Source organism: Pseudophryne corroboree, chromosome 8 (assembly GCF_028390025.1).
Source record: "Pseudophryne corroboree isolate aPseCor3 chromosome 8, aPseCor3.hap2, whole genome shotgun sequence".
In the NCBI taxonomy this organism is placed as follows: Eukaryota; Metazoa; Chordata; class Amphibia; order Anura; family Myobatrachidae; genus Pseudophryne; species Pseudophryne corroboree.
The window spans coordinates 330910888-330927443 of NC_086451.1; the positions used below are offsets into that span (position 1 = coordinate 330910888).

At 44.3% G+C, this 16556-nt stretch overlaps 1 long non-coding RNA gene across 2 annotated transcripts in view; it reads left to right on the forward strand.

Annotated features, from left to right (window-relative positions):
• LOC134947763 (uncharacterized) overlaps nucleotides 1-15935 on the forward strand; it is a 33531-nt gene extending 17596 nt beyond the window's left edge. The window contains exons 2-3 of one of the 2 annotated variants that reach the window (XR_010182757.1): nucleotides 14022-14086; nucleotides 15302-15935. This is a non-coding gene — a long non-coding RNA (uncharacterized LOC134947763). Of the gene's footprint in view, nucleotides 1-14021; nucleotides 14087-14513; nucleotides 14734-15301 lie in introns of those variants that run through there. The other variant, XR_010182756.1, reaches the window with a different exon arrangement.
• Nucleotides 15936-16556: the final 621 nt, after the last annotated feature.

The following is a 16556-nucleotide window of genomic DNA, read 5'->3' on the forward strand; positions in this document are numbered from 1 at the left end:
CAGTTTGCTGACCACCAGTATATAATATATAGCAGTACGGTACAGTAGGCCACTGCTTTACCTACCTATGTGTCGTCAAGTATACTATCCATTCATACCTGTGGTGCATTTCAGTTTTGCACAGTTTGCTGACCACCAGTATATAATATATAGCAGTACGGTACAGTAGGCCACTGCTCTACCTACCTCTGTGTCGTCAAGTATACTATCCATCCATACCTGTGGTGCATTTCAGTTTTGCACAGTTTGCTGACCACCAGTATATAATATATAGCAGTACGGTACAGTAGGCCACTGCTCTATCTACCTCTGTGTCGTAAAGTATACTATCCATCCATACCTGTGGTGCATTTAAGTTTTGCACAGTTTGCTGACCACCAGTATATAATATATAGCAGTACGGTACAGTAGGCCACTGCTCTACCTACCTCTGTGTCGTCAAGTATACTATCCATCCATACCTGTGGTGCATTTCAGTTTTGCACAGTTTGCTGACCACCAGTATATAATATATAGCAGTACGGTACAGTAGGCCACTGCTCTACCTACCTCTGTTTCGTCAAGTATACTATCCATCCATACATGTGGTGCATTTCAGTTGTGCACAGTATATATAGTATTAGGCCATTGCTATTGATACTGGCATATAATTCCACACATTAAAAAATGGAGAACAAAAATGTGGAGGGTAAAATAGGGAATGATCAAGATCCACTTCCACCTCGTGCTGAAGCTGCTGACACTAGTCATGGCCGAGACGATGAAATGCCATCAACGTCGTCTGCCAAGGCCGATGCCCAATGTCATATTAGAGAGCATGTAAAATCCAAAACACAAAAGTTCAGTATAATGACCCAAAAATCAAAATTAAAAGCGTCTGAGGAGAAGCGTAAACTTGCCAATATGCCATTTACGACAAGGAGTGACAAGGAACGGCTGAGGCCCTGGCCTATGTTCATGGCTAGTGGTTCAGCTTCACATGAGGATGGAAGCACTCATCCTCTCGCTAGAAAAATGAAAAGACTTAAGCTGGCAAAAGCACAGCAAAGAACTGTGCGTTCTTCTAAATCACAAATCCCCAAGGAGAGTCCAATTGTGTCGGCTGCGATGCCTGACCTTCCCAACACTGGACGGGAAGAGGTGGCGCCTTCCACCATTTGCACGCCCCCTGCAAGTGCTGGAAGGAGCACCCGCAGTCCAGTTCCTGATAGTCAAATTGAAGATGTCACTGTTGAAGTACACCAGGATGAGGATATGGGTGTTGCTGGCGCTGAGGAGGAAATTGACAAGGAGCATTCTGATGGTGAGGTGGTTTGTTTAAGTCAGGCACCCGGGGAGACACCTGTTGTCCGTGGGACGAATATGGCCATTGACATGCCTGGTCAAATTACAAAAAAAATCACCTCTTCGGTGTGGAATTATTTTAACACAAATGCGGACAACAGGTGTCAAGCCGTGTGTTGCCTTTGTCAAGCTGTAGTAAGTAGGGGTAAGGACGTTAACCACCTCGGAACATCTCCCTTATACGTCACCTGCAGCGCATTCATCATAAGTCAGTGACAAGTTCAAAAACTTTGGATGACAGCGGAAGCAGTCCACTGACCACTAAATCCCTTCCTCTTGTAACCAAGCTCCTGTAAACCACACCACCAACTCCCTCAGTGTCAATTTCCTCCTTACACAGGAAAGCCAATAGTCCTGCAGGCCATGTCACTGGCAAGTCTGACGAATCCTCTCCTGCCTGGGATTCCTCTGATGCATCCTTGAGTGTAACGCCTACTGCTGCTGGCGCTGCTGTTGTTGCTGCTGGGAGTCGATCGTCATCACAGAGGGGAAGTCGGAAGACCACTTGTACTACTTCCAGTAAGCAATTGACTGTCCAACAGTCCTTTGCGAGGAAGATGAAATATCACAGCAGTCATCCTGCTGCAAAGCGGATAACTCAGGCCTTGGCAGCTTGGGCAGTGAGAAACGTGTTTCCGGTATCCACCGTTAATTCACAGGCAACTACAGACTTGATTGAGATACTGTGTCCCCGGTGTCACGAACCGGTCTCTCACCTTTGCGGGTTCTGGGGTTCATCCGTTGCCAGTGCGGTTGCTCGCGGTGCTGTGCGCCCGTGTGGGGACACGGCGTGATCAATGGCACAGGTAATGCAGAGTCTGGGAACTGTGAGTGCGGGGACCAAATGGCCTAAGGCACTGCGGTGTGTCTGCTGTATAGGAGGTGGCCATGTTGGAGACCAAATAGCTAATACTGAGCACTTGTGAAAACACCTGTGGGCAGGTGTAAGCCAATCCCGTGCTTGTGCTGCCTTTAAGTAGGCTGGGATTATGTCACTCTGGGTCAGTGCTTTGTTGTATCAAAGCTGTGCTCTAGCTCTGAACTCTCTCCGTGCATTCCTGTGTGATTCCCGTGGTCCAGATATCGCCTCCGTTCCCAGAGGTCCGTTTTGCAGCCTTCACTGCCAAAGATCTACCGGCTCTCCATTGTGCTATCAGTCAATTGCACACCTATTGGAAATACTTGGATTCCCAGTGTCCTGCATGAGGTTACCCTGTCTGTCTGCCTATCATACAAAGTCTGGAGGATTCCAATTCCCTCAGCTGTTCGTTTGTTCAACTCTGCATTTAACCCATTCATCACCTTGCCATCTACTACAGTTTCACAGTGATCTCCGGAACCCGCAAGTAACCCAATTCAGTACTTTTTCTATGTTGTCATTACAAGGATAATTCTTCACAGTCTCTCAGTTAACTCTTAAAACTCCATTGCAAATTCTTACAGTTAATTCTCCATGTCTGCATTAACCAGTTAAACACAATCTGCAGTTCAGCATCAAAGCCTGTTTATATTTGGACAATTCAACATTTATTCTTCAGCTTGTTTTTGCATATGTTTCCATGAACATTTCTTTTATTTATTTCTGAGTTTTCTCTTGCATATTATTTCTGTCATTCCTGCAATACTTCAGTATAATGATGATTAACAACTAGTCATTTAACTCCTTACCGAATTGTTACTTTAATAAATATATGAAACGGAACTTCCTTCGTCCTCCCTGTTTTCTTCATACCCCAGCACCTACACCTGAGGTTGGTTCCAGGTTAACGGATTCACAAAAACACCCGGACCTGACAGTAAGCACTGACCACATGGATCCGTCAAGTGACCAATTCGCAGGAGGCGGTGCTACGTCAAATATCCTTTCCCGTCTGGAAAACCAGGAGTCTATACAGACACAAATAGTGCAGTTTATGCAAACTATGGCAGACCGTTTAGAGACTCTTCATACAGCAATTAAAACGTCTCAAGTCCAGATTCCAACTCCGGTTGTCCCAGTTACCACTACAGCTTCTCCTGTGATGCTGCCTACGTCCCGCTTGCAGTTACCCTCTCCGAGTAAGTTTGACGGAACTCCAAAACTTTGCAGGGGATTCCTGAATCAATGCGAGATCCAGTTCGAACTGATGTCCGCCAGTTTCCCATCAGCTCGTTCTAAGGTCGCATATATTATTGCCCTCCTCTCCGGTCAGGCTCTGGAGTGGGCATCACCATTATGGGAGAGAGGTGATCCTATCCTCTCTAATTACAAAGAGTTTGTATCTTCTTTCCGGAGAATCTTTGACGAACCCGGCAGGACCACCTCAGCATCTTTGGAGATTCTCCGTCTACGTCAAGGTTTACGTCCTGTCAATCAATATATTGTTCAGTTTCGCACGTTGTCTTCAGAGTTAAACTGGAATGAGGAGGCCCTGATCGCCGCGTTTTGGAATGGACTTTCTGAGAGAATCAAGGACGATTTAACTATCCGGGATGTGCCAACTAAACTGGATGAATTGATTTCTCTCTGTAACAAACTTGACCTACGCTACAGGGAGCGATGTTTAGAGATATCCAGGGCAGAGTGATCCAGTCCACGTTATCATCCTAGGCCTCGACAAGATTCTTCATCACAGTCTCCGGTAACGACAGACGAACCTATGCAGATTGGGCGCTCTCGCCTCACAGAAGAGGAACGACTTCGTCGTCGACAGGGTAACCTCTGCATGTACTGTGGGTCCTCTGAACACTTAGTTAAATTCTGCAAACTCCGACCGGGAAACTCTCGCTCCTAGCTTATTCAAGAGAGGTTAAGCTAGGAGTTACTCTAGAATCACGTTCTGGGGAAGAGCCGACTTTGTCTATTCAATTAGAAGTTCCAAGTTCTACAGTGAAAGTTTCAGCTCTCCTAGATTCTGGGGCAGCCGAGAACTTCATCTCCTCAGCCTTTGTCATGCGGTCTAAAGTTCAAACCATGCCTCTGGAAGCAGCAGTTGCCGTTACAGCAGTGGATGGAAGTCGAATTCCAGATGGTATAATTACTCATCGAACCGTATGTCTCAAGATGAAAGTTGGTGTGCTCCATTCCGAATACCTCTCCTTCTACGTGATTCCCAAAGCCTCTCAAGATGTGATACTTGGTTTACCTTGGCTGCAGAAACATAACCCTCAACTTAATTGGCAAACCATGGAAGTCCTTTCATGGGGTAAATCTTGTACCAAGGACTGTTTAGCCTCAATTGTACCTCTCCGGTCAATCAGCCTTCCCGACCTACCTCCGGTGTATCAATCCTTTGCGGATGTTTTCAGTAAACAAGCAGCAGACTCTCTACCTCCTCATCGCGAATGGGACTGCCCAATTGTCCTGGTTCCGGGTAAAACACCTCCTAGGGGACGAATTTATCCGCTATCCATCCCAGAGACGCAAGCTATGTCTGATTATATACAAGAAAATCTAACCAAAGGATTTATCAGACCATCTTCTTCACCTGCAGGAGCCGGATTCTTTTTCGTTAAGAAGAAGGACGGTGGGTTACGACCATGCATAGATTACCGTGGACTCAATGAGATCACTGTGAAAAACAAGTATCCATTACCCTTAATTCCAGAATTATTTGACCGGGTAAAAGGAGCTACTGTGTTTACAAAACTGGATCTCCGAGGGGCCTACAATTTAATCCGCATCCGAGAAGGGGACGAGTGGAAAACTGCTTTTAATACCCGGGATGGGCATTACGAATACCTTGTAATGCCTTTCGGTCTTTGTAATGCACCTGCAGTTTTTCAAAGCTATGTGAATGAACTTTTTCGTGATCTTCTCTACAAGTGTCTAGTAGTGTACCTGGATGATATCCTAATATTCTCTAGGGATATAAAGTCTCGCCGTCACCAAGTTAAAGAGGTACTGACACGTCTGAGGAAAAATCAACTTTATTGTAAGTTAGAGAAGTGCACTTTTGAAGTATCTTCCATACCGTTCCTTGGTTACATCATTTCTGGATCAGAGCTATGTATGGATCCCGGTAAGGTACAAGCTATCCGAGATTGGTCCACTCCTACAACTCTCAAGGGGATTCAGCGATTTCTCGGCTTTGCTAATTTCTATAGGAGATTCATTAAGAATTATTCTACGTTAGCTGCTCCCATCACAGCCCTAACTCGTAAGGGAGCAAATCCTACGAACTGGTCTTCAGAAGCAATCAAAGCCTTCTCTGATTTAAAGCAAGCCTTTGTGTCAGCCCCCATTCTTCGACAGCCTGATCTGAATCGTCCCTTTCTACTAGAGGTGGATGCATCTACAGAAGCAGTAGGAGCTGTGTTGTCACAAGTCTTTGAAGATAAAAAGGTCCATCCCTGCGGATATTTCTCCCGTAAGTTCCTCCCGGCAGAACGTAATTATGCAATCGGTGAGCAAGAGTTACTTGCCATCAAGTTGGCATTTGAGGAGTGGAGATACCTTCTAGAAGGAGCTCAACATCGCATTACAGTTTATACTGATCATAAGAATCTTCTGTATCTGCAGTCAGCTCAGTGTTTGAATCCACGACAAGCTCGATGGGCGCTTTTCTTCTCACGATTTGATTTCAAACTCACCTATCGTCCAGGGTCTCAGAACAAAAAGGCAGATGCCCTTTCCCGGTCCTTTGCTTCTTCTGAATTAAATGATGCTACCACGAATCAAGCCATTGTGAATCCTAGGTCCTTTTTAATGACTCGAACCTCTCCAGTTCCTCCGCCTGGCAAGACCTTTGTCGCCACAAGTCTTCGAAAACGGCTGCTTACCTGGGCTCACTCCTCTTCCTTCATGGGTCATCCTGGGGTTCTAAAGACTCTCAAGTTTATTCAACAGTCTTATTGGTGGCCACGTCTCAAAGCCGATGTCCAAGAGTTTATAGCAGCATGTCCTAAATGTGCCCAACATAAGAGTCCAAGAAGTTCTCCACCAGGTTTGTTGCATCCACTATCCATACCCAAACAACCATGGACTCATATCTCAATGGATTTCGTGACCGATCTACCTCCATTAAAAGGGCGAAATACCATTTGGGTGATAGTGGATCGATTTTCGAAAATGGCACATTTCATTCCATTAACTGGGTTACCATCAGCCCCTTTACTAGCCAGATTGTTCATCTCTGAAATCTTCAAGTTGCATGGCCTTCCTCGAGAAATTGTTTCTGATCGGGGAACACAGTTTGTGGCCAAGTTTTGGAGGTCGCTTTGTTCATCTTTAAATGTCAAGTTGAACTTTTCTTCTGCATATCATCCTCAGACAGATGGACAAACTGAGAGAGTCAACCAAGACCTTGAAACATTTCTCCGGCTATATATATCGTCCTCACAGGATGACTGGGTTGACTACCTTCCATTGGCAGAATTTGCTCATAATAATCTCTTCCATTCATCTTCAGAATCTACGCCCTTTTATATTAACTTCGGCTTTCATCCTCGTGTGCCAGAGTTTCATCCATTGCCAGCCCTAGAGGTCCTAGCGGCAGATCAAGAGCTTCAACGTCTATCTAGCATCTGGAGTTGTGTACGTAAGTCCTTGGTCAAAACTTCCGCTCGTTATAAATCTTTTGCAGATAGAAAGCGTAAAGCTGTACCGAATTACAAAGTGGGAGACCAAGTTTGGATTTCTACGCGCAATCTCAAGTTCAAAGTTCCTTCTAAGAAATTTGCTCCCAGGTTTATTGGTCCATTTCCCATTGTAAAGGTACTCAACCCTGTGTCATACAAAGTCAAGCTGCCACCGTCTTTGAGAATTCCTAACGCCTTTCATACATCTTTACTGAAGCCTTTGATTCTCAATAAGTTCCGTACTACCCAGTCCAAATCTCCTAAAGTTCACTCTTTGCAGAATGAGGAATTTGAAGTTAAAGAGATTGTGGACTCACGTTCCCGATATGGACGTTTACAGTTTCTGGTCGACTGGAAGGGTTACGGCCCGGAGGAGAGATCCTGGGTTTTCTCTGAAGATGTTCATGCTCCAAGACTGGTACAGAAATACTTCTCCAAAAATCCTGACAAGGTTCAAAGGTGTTCGGAGACCACCCGTAGAAGAGGGGGTACTGTCACGAACCGGTCTCTCACCTTTGCGGGTTCTGGGGTTCATCCGTTGCCAGTGCGGTTGCTCGCGGTGCTGTGCGCCCGTGTGGGGACACGGCGTGATCAATGGCACAGGTAATGCAGAGTCTGGGAACTGTGAGTGCGGGGACCAAATGGCCTAAGGCACTGCGGTGTGTCTGCTGTATAGGAGGTGGCCATGTTGGAGACCAAATAGCTAATACTGAGCACTTGTGAAAACACCTGTGGGCAGGTGTAAGCCAATCCCGTGCTTGTGCTGCCTTTAAGTAGGCTGGGATTATGTCACTCTGGGTCAGTGCTTTGTTGTATCAAAGCTGTGCTCTAGCTCTGAACTCTCTCCGTGCATTCCTGTGTGATTCCCGTGGTCCAGATATCGCCTCCGTTCCCAGAGGTCCGTTTTGCAGCCTTCACTGCCAAAGATCTACCGGCTCTCCATTGTGCTATCAGTCAATTGCACACCTATTGGAAATACTTGGATTCCCAGTGTCCTGCATGAGGTTACCCTGTCTGTCTGCCTATCATACAAAGTCTGGAGGATTCCAATTCCCTCAGCTGTTCGTTTGTTCAACTCTGCATTTAACCCATTCATCACCTTGCCATCTACTACAGTTTCACAGTGATCTCCGGAACCCGCAAGTAACCCAATTCAGTACTTTTTCTATGTTGTCATTACAAGGATAATTCTTCACAGTCTCTCAGTTAACTCTTAAAACTCCATTGCAAATTCTTACAGTTAATTCTCCATGTCTGCATTAACCAGTTAAACACAATCTGCAGTTCAGCATCAAAGCCTGTTTATATTTGGACAATTCAACATTTATTCTTCAGCTTGTTTTTGCATATGTTTCCATGAACATTTCTTTTATTTATTTCTGAGTTTTCTCTTGCATATTATTTCTGTCATTCCTGCAATACTTCAGTATAATGATGATTAACAACTAGTCATTTAACTCCTTACCGAATTGTTACTTTAATAAATATATGAAACGGAACTTCCTTCGTCCTCCCTGTTTTCTTCATACCCCAGCACCTACACCTGAGGTTGGTTCCAGGTTAACGGATTCACAAAAACACCCGGACCTGACACCCGGTACCAAATACCATCTAGGTTCCATTTCTCTAGGCTGGCGATACCGAAAATGTACACAGACCTCAGAAAAAGAGTCGCCAGTGTCCTAAAAAATGCAGTTGTACCCAATGTCCACTTAACCACGGACATGTGGACAAGTGGAGCAGGGCAGACTCAGGACTATATGACTGTGACAGCCCACTGGGTAGATGTATTGCCTCCCGCAGCAAGAACAGCAGCGGCGGCACCAGTAGCAGCATCTTGCAAACGCCAACTCGTTCCTAGGAAGGCTACGCTTTGTATCACCGCTTTCCAGAAGAGGCACACAGCTGACAACCTCTTACGGAAACTGAGGAACATCATCGCAGAATGGCTTACCCCAAATGGACTCTCCTGGGGATTTGTGACATCGGACAACGCCAGCAATATTGTGCGTGCATTACATCTGGGCAAATTCCAGCACGTCCCATGTTTTGCACATGCATTGAATTTGGTGGTGCAGAATTATTTAAAAAACGACAGGGGCGTGCAAGAGATGCTGTCGGTGGCCCGAAGAATTGCGGGCCACTTTCGGTATTCAGCCACCGCGTTCCGAAGACTGGAGCACCAGCAAACAGTCCTGAACCTGCCCTGCCATCATCTGAAGCAAGAGGTGGTAACGAGGTGGAATTCAACCCTCTATATGCTTCAGAGGATGGAGGAGCAGCAAAAGGCCATTCAAGCCTATACATCTGCCTACGATATAGGCAAAGGAGGGGGAATGCACCTGACTCAAGCGCAGTGGAGAATGATTTCAACGTTGTGCAAGGTTCTGCAACCCTTTGAACTTGCCACACGTGAAGTCAGTTCAGACACTGCCAGCCTGAGTCAGGTCATTCCCCTCATCAGGCTTTTGCAGAAGAAGCTGGAGACATTGAAGGAGGAGCTAAAACAGAGCGATTCCGCTAGGCATGTGGGACTTGTGGATGGAGCCCTTAATTCGCTTAACCAGGATTCACGGGTGGTCAATCTGTTGAAATCAGAGCACTACATTTTGGCCACCGTGCTGGATCCTAGATTTAAAACCTACGTTGTATCTCCCTTTCCGGCAGACACAAGTCTGCAGAGGTTCAAAGACCTGCTGGTGAGAAAATTGTCAAGTCAAGTGGAACGTGACCCGTCAACAGCTGCTCCTTCACATTTTCCCGCAACTGGGGGTGCGAGGAAAAGGCTAAGAATTCCGAGCCCACCCGCTGGCGGTGATGCAGGGCAGTCTGGAGCGAGTGCTGACATCTGGTCCGGACTGAAGGACCTGCCAACGATTACTGACATGTCGTCTACTGTCACTGCATATGATTCTCTCACCATTGAAAGAATGGTGGAGGATTATATGAGTGACCGCATCCAAGTAGGCACGTCAGACAGTCCGTACGTATACTGGCAGGAAAAAGAGGCAATTTGGAGGCCCTTGCAGAAACTGGCTTTATTTTACCTAAGTTGCCCACCCTCCAGTGTGTACTCCGAAAGAGTGTTTAGTGCAGCCGCTCACCTTGTCAGCAATCGGCGTACGAGGTTACTTCCAGAAAATGTGGAGAAGATGATGTTCATCAAAATGAATTAAAATCAATTCCTCCGTGGAGACATTCACCAGCAATTGCCTCCAGAAAGTACACAGGGACCTGAGATGGTGGATTCCAGTGGGGACGAATTAATAATCTGTGAGAAGGGGGATGTACACAGTGAAAGGGGTGAGGAATCGGACGATGAGGAGGAGGTGGACATCTTGCCTCTGTAGAGCCAGTTTGTGCAAGGAGAGATTGATTGCTTCTTTTTTGGTGGGGGCACAAACCAACCAGTCATTACAGTCACAGTTGTGTGGCAGACCCTGTCGCTGAAATGATGGGTTTGTTAAAGTGTGCATGTCCTGTTTATACAACATAAGGGTGGGTGGGAGGGCCCAAGGACAATTCCATCTTGCACCTCTTTTTTCTTTCATTTTTCTTTGCATCATGTGCTGTTTGGGGACTATTTTTTTTGAAGTGCCATCCTGCCTGACACTGCAGTGCCACTCCTAGATGGGCCAGGTGTTTGTGTCGGCCACTTGTGTCGCTTAGCTTAGCCATCCAGCAACCACAGTGCACCTCTTTTTTTCTTTGCATCATGTGCTGTTTGGGGACTATTTTTTAAATCGACCATGCTGTCTGACACTGCAGTGCCACTCCTAGATGGGCCAGGTGTTTGTGTCAGCCACTTGGGTTGCTTAGCTTAGTCATCCAACGACCTCGGTGCAAATTTTAGGACTAAAAATAATATTGTGAGGTGTGAGGTGTTCAGAATAGACTGGAAATGAGTGAAAATTATGGTTATTGAGGTTAATAATACTATGGGATCAAAATGACCCCCAAATTCTATGATTTAAGCTGTTTTTGAGGGTTTTTTGTAAAAAACACCCGAATCCAAAACACACCCGAATCCGACAAAAAAATTTCTGGGAGGTTTTGCCAAAACGCATACGAATCCAAAACACGGCCGCGGAACCGAATCCAAAACCAAAACACAAAACCCGAAAAATGTCCGGTGCACATCACTATTTGTGATACACCTGGTGATTATACACCCTGTATACTGTACTGAGCGATGTGTGAGATACACCTGGGGATTATATACCCTATATACTGTACTGTGCGATGTGTGTTATACACCTGGTGATTATACATCCTGTAATCTGTACTGAGCGATGTGTGAGATACACCTGGGGATTATACACCCTATATACTTTACTGTGTGATGTGTGAGATACACCTGGGGATTATACACCCTATATTATTATTATTATTATTATTATTATTATCCTTTATATGGCGCCACAAGGGTTCCGCAGCGCCCAATTACAGAGTACATAAATAATCAAACAGGAAAACAGCAACTTACAGTTGATGACAGTATAGGACAAGTACAGGGTAAATAAACATAGCTACATCAGCAGATGACACTGTAAATGCAGTTTCTTGCTGCACAGTAAAAACTCTGGGGGTAAATTCAGAGTTGATCACAGCAGCAGATTTGTTAGCAGTTGGGCAAAACCATGTGCACTGCGGGGGTGGCAGCGGTATAACATTTGCAGAGAGAGTTAGATTTGGGTGGGTTATATTGTTTCTGTGCAGGGTAAATACTGGCTACTTTACAGTATTTTTACACTGCAATTTAGATTTCAGATTGAACACACCCCAAATCTAACTCTCTCTGCACATTTTATATCTGCCCCCCCCCCCCCCCCTGCAGTGCACATGGTGTTGCCCGACTGCTAACACATTTCCTGCTGCGATGAACTCGGAATTACCCCCTCTGTTAGTATGAATAATATTATCTATACGTAATGATTATTATTATTATTATTATTATTATTATTAATAATAATAATAATAATAATAATAATTTTATTTATATAGCGCTTATTCTCCAAGGTGCTAGAGTCCATGCTGCACAATATATTAGCAATATATAAAGTAAAGGCTAATAATAATATTCAGGAAAAAAACTTTAATCAGACTTGAGCATTTGTCTACTTTTGGTAATTTGAAGCAGCTGCCTGTTTTTATCTTTCGCACTTTTATTTGAGCAAGTTTGGATTGTGCTTAAGACAGTGGAACCCTTACAGGTTTCCTCAGGTTGGTGGTCCAGGACCAATTCAAACTATTTATGGTCAATGTAATAGGCAATACCAGTGTTTGTGGCTTTGAAACGAATCATAAAATATGTGGACAAATTCAAGCAAATCTTGTCCCTCACCACACAGTTGGACCTAAGTATGACATATAAATACAATTTACTTACTTTAATAATTCTTCTAAATTCTCAATAAGAAACTTTTGTCCTAGGGGTGCCGTGAAAAAAAATCTGATTCTCTATCGCTCTGTGATTCAAAAAAGTTTGAGAAACACTGGCTTAAGATATAATTGTGTTGATCCAGAAGAAGGCAATGCAAAAACTCATGCTACTAATATAGCAAGAACACAAAAATTTTCTTCCGATTCCCAAAAAATCATGGATAAAACACAGGATTATAGAGGGGAGTTATTATTAATAGGGATGCATTAAAGCAGGGTATGATAGGTGTAGAAATGAAGACACACCTGGGTTGGGGCCATAGTAGGAACATGATAGATGGGTGGTGGCAGTAGTAGAATCACATGACCAGCGTTCGGCCCAAGCTTAATTTTCTTGGTAAACAAATATAGAGTTTGGCGCCCCTTGATGGGACAAACTGTGTAAATGGATAGCGCGTGCCTATGCTTGCTGCAGCCTGCCCTGTCCTGCACTGCAGAAGTCATTGCAAATGACTGTGTCTGTGCTGCTGCTGTTGTTCTTCTGAGATGACGGTCAACAAGTGTAACAATGTCACACCTCAGGTCAAACACAGGTTCTTCTCAGTGTAGGCCGGGGGTGGAGGCTAGGCTGGCAGGTTCTATGAAAGCTTTTTTTTCCTGTAGAGCGGGGGGACTATTTTCATTGATCAACTCAATCCCGAGTACCCCGGGAATTCTAGTATTGAGAATTTTTCAATCCCGTAATTTAAATAATTAAGTGGTATTGGCTTCCTAAGTCTAACTTGCTGCCACTAGTGATCAACAATGTACTAGAAGGTTAAATCGAAACATAGAATTTGATGACAGATAAGAACCATTTGGCCCATGTCATCTGCCATTTTTGTTAAACCTTTAGGAAATTTAAACTCTATTTGATCCTTAGCTTTTTGTAAGGATATTCATATGCCTATCCCAAGCATGTTTAAATTGCTCTATTGTCTTATCCTGTACCACCTCTGATGAGAGGCTATTCCACTTTCCCACTACCCATTCTGTGAAGCAATTTTTCCTTAAATTATCCTGAGCCTACCACCCATCATTTTCAGTGCATGTCCTTGTGTTCTGATACTTCTCTCCCTTTCAAGAATGTTTCTTTCCTGTACCTTGTTAAAACCCTTGATATATTTGAAAGTTCCTATCATGTCCCCCCTTTCCGTACTCTGCTCCAAATAAATATATATATAAATATATATATATATATTTATATATATATATATATATATATATATAGTACATGGACCGGCACTCTCTCCGCTGCGTTGCAATTGGCTCCGGTGTCCTCAGGTGTAGTTAGCTAGAGATTTTCCCAGGAAATCAGTCTGCGGCACTCAGATCTTTTTAAACAACGAAGTGTATTAAACAATGCTCATATTAACCATACAACGTTTTGGGGGCACTCTCGCCCCTTTGTCAAGGTGAAACTCACCTTGAAAAAGATCCGAGTGATGCAGCCTGATTTCATGGGAATCATTCTATCTATCTATCTATCTATCTATCTATCTATCTATCTATCTATCTATCTATCTATCTACTGCCTCTGTTGCTGTAATGTAATACAATCTGCCATGTGATACTTTGTACCGTGTTATACTGCTATCTGACATCATACAAGACCTGGTGACTTACTGTCAATTCTGCTAACGTTTCCTGCTAGTTGTGTATGAGCTCTAATTGACCCTTTCTTCTTATTTTTGCAGTTGCATAACACACAGAGAAAGGCAAGAGGCAATAAACATTGAATGGGCTGCTGAGTTTGAACAAGGTAACAATAATTAAATACAGGACCTACATTATACTATTCAGTCAAATTACTAAAGGGAGAAAAACCCAAACATCAATGAAAATGTTTTAGATTATGCTTTTGCCTATTTATCAATGTATACCACTGTGATATATTCGCTTTTATACAGTAAAGGTTAAATTGTTAGTTTAAAGATGGGGACTGCACTCACTCATACATGGGTATATGGGGGTATGTAGGGAGAGGGGTGGGGAAAGGATTCGGTGCAGCAAGACTGGGAGGTGTCCTGCCTCCTTGATAGATACACAATGTGGAGGTTGTCAGCGCACACAGGAATGGGGGTATGCGGATTGGAACAAAGGGAGAGTGAGAAGGGGAAAAAAATACAGTAAAGGTTAGACATGGAAAAAATTACTAAAAATGTTTTCTGATTTTCTTGTTCCCACAGATAAGCTTGTAACACCGCCAAAAATATCACAAACACTACCACCCCCTCAATATCCCTCCCACCTTCCCCTTCATCCCTTCCTTCCTCATCACCACCATCTTATAGGTCCTTCCCATAGATGTTCATCAATAGCTACCAGCAGGGATGGTGTCTCCAAACCACACCCCACACACCTGCATCAATTGGGATGACTTCAACGTGAGGTGGTCTAGTTGGACCCTGGCCTGGTTTTTCCACATACTTGCATCAATTGGGATGAAATCAACATGAGGTGGTCTAGTTGGAAGCTGGCTAGGTTTTTGGGATGTTAGTGTCCTGGTCTGACCTCTCGTTGATAGAAATAACCATAAATAAACTAAGATAAGTGTCAGAAAGGAAATCTGGGGATTAGGGCTGCTGGCGACACCCCAAAAACAAAAACGACACTGAGCAGCCACCTCATTGGTGTGTTGGAAGAGCTGCTAAGCTGCTAATTATTTTTAAAATGTTGACAGTTACATCCAACTCATTGATAACTTAATAACTTGAAAATTGAAACCCAGGCAATGCCTGGCACTTCAGCTAGTATACAATAATTGGTAGAGATTAAAATGGATATGCAATCATTACAGTCACAGCAAAGCACAGTATCTGTATATGAGGTAAACACAGCAGAATGTCCAAAAGCACAAATTTAAATAAAAATATAAAAAAGGTCCACTGTATTAACCAATTACAAAAAGGGAAGACAAAAAAAAAGGTCCAGCCATCATTAAGTCTTTTTTTTCATCTTTTTTCACTTAACGCAGTGGTCAGAACCAAAGATCTGAAAGAGAACCTCGAACATACAAAAACAAAAAAGAAGAAGAAAAAGGAAGGAAGGAAGGAAGGAAGGAAGGAAGGAAGGAAGGAAGGAAGGAAGGAAGGAAGGAAGGAAGGAAGGAAAGAAGCAGTGAGCCCAGGAAAAAGTCATCCTTAGCCAAGATGGAGTACCATTTAAATGGCAGCTACTACAGTAAAGGGCCATACACACTAGACGAGTATTATGACCGATATGGCAGATACCGACGATTGTGAACAATAAATCGTTCACATCATTTAGTGTGTATGGTCCTAGCAATCAATGATGCGCGCACTCACGATCATTGATTGCAGGTTGGAGGTGCAGCATGCTCAATGTGAGCAATGTCACTTGTGACACCGCTCATCACAGTATGTGTGTACGGAGCCGCAATGAGCGATGTTCACAATGTAAACATTGCTCCTCCTCCGCGGCAGCACCCCTCTCCACGGCAGCGGCTCCCTCCCCGACAGCAGCTCAATTCTAGCTGAGCCACTGATAGGAGCTGCACACCCAGCATCTCCCACTGCCCTACCAATTAATTTTCTCCCACTGCCCCACCAATGTAGTTCTTTTCACCCACTGCCCCACCAATCTCCACTGTGCCACCAACTTAATAAAAAATTTATTATAATGGGTTCATAGTAGTGATGAGCGGTAGATTTTATATATATATATATATATATATAGCAGCTGGTGTCGGATCGGCACTCTCCACAATGAGGAACAAACTGCTCAGGTGCCTTCTGGAAATATTGATGCAGGTAAAGAGCTGTATAGCAAACAGCGGCACTCAGAGACTGACAAAGCCAAATGAAGATAAAGTGCTGGTGCTTTTTATTCCATAATGCAGGCTGGGTGTTCCAACGTTTCGGGGCGCGCAAGCCCCTTTGTCTAGGTGAGCCAAAATACAGAGTGATAAGAAAACATAAAACAGTTACCTTTATAGTGAAGGAGACCCACGAGTGGGAAGAACAGCAACGGCCGGAGGAGCGTGGTGCTTCCGTCCCGGGTGTGATGACGTATGTGCGCCGTGTTCACGTGATGTTCCTGTGCGTCACGGACCCTCGCGTCACCATGGCAACCTGACGCGCCGTGCTTGTCCTGGATGCTTATGGTTGACGCGAATGTCGGGGTCGCAGAGGATGGGTGAATCGGGCTGGAAAAGTGCAAAAGTGTGACTTCAAACAGCGACAGCGACTTTGCCCTGGCTGATTCTGAAG